This window comes from Triticum aestivum, chromosome 5D (genome assembly GCF_018294505.1).
Source record: "Triticum aestivum cultivar Chinese Spring chromosome 5D, IWGSC CS RefSeq v2.1, whole genome shotgun sequence".
In the NCBI taxonomy this organism is placed as follows: domain Eukaryota; kingdom Viridiplantae; phylum Streptophyta; class Magnoliopsida; order Poales; family Poaceae; genus Triticum; species Triticum aestivum.
Genome location: NC_057808.1, coordinates 73,929,514 through 73,930,259, shown reverse-complemented (window position 1 = coordinate 73,930,259; position 746 = coordinate 73,929,514).

The following is a 746-nucleotide window of genomic DNA, read 5'->3' as shown; positions in this document are numbered from 1 at the left end:
CTCACAACTAAGGATGTGTGTGTGTTTGTCGAGGGTCCCTAGTTGCATGTTGATACCCCAACTCGCAACTAGGTGGTCTGTGTGTTTGTTGAGGACCCAAAGTTGCAAGTTGACCATCGACTCGCAACTAGGGTGTGTGTGTTTTGTCGAGGGTGCCCATTTGCATGTCGATAACCGACTCGCAACTAGGGGGTGGGTGTGCATCTTTTTGTCAAGGGTCCCCAGTTGCATGTCAACCATCGACTCGCCACAAGGGGGTGTGTTTGTTGAGGACCCCTAGTTGCAAGTTGACCATCGACTCGCAACTAGGGGGGTGCGTGTGTGTGTTTTGTCGTGGACCCTAGTTGCAAGTCGTCCATCGACTCGCAACTAAGGATATGTGTGTATGTGTGTTTGTCAAGGGTCCCGAGATGCATCTCGAATAACCAACGCGCAACTAGGGTGTGTGTGTGTGTATGTTTTGTCGTGGCCCCCAGTTGCAAGCCGCCCACCGACTCGCAACTAAGGGTGTGTGTGTGTGTGTTTTGTCGTGGCCCCCAGTTGCAAGCCGCTCATCGACTCACAACTAAGGGTGTGTATGGGGGGTGTGTGTTTGTTTTTGTCGAGGGTCCCTAGTTGCAAGTCAACCATCGACTCGCAACTAGGGGGGTGTTTGTGGAGGACCCCTAGTTGCAAGTTGAAAATCGACTCGCAACTAGGGGGGTGCGTGTGTGTGTGTTTTGTGAAGGGTGCCCAGTTGCATGTCG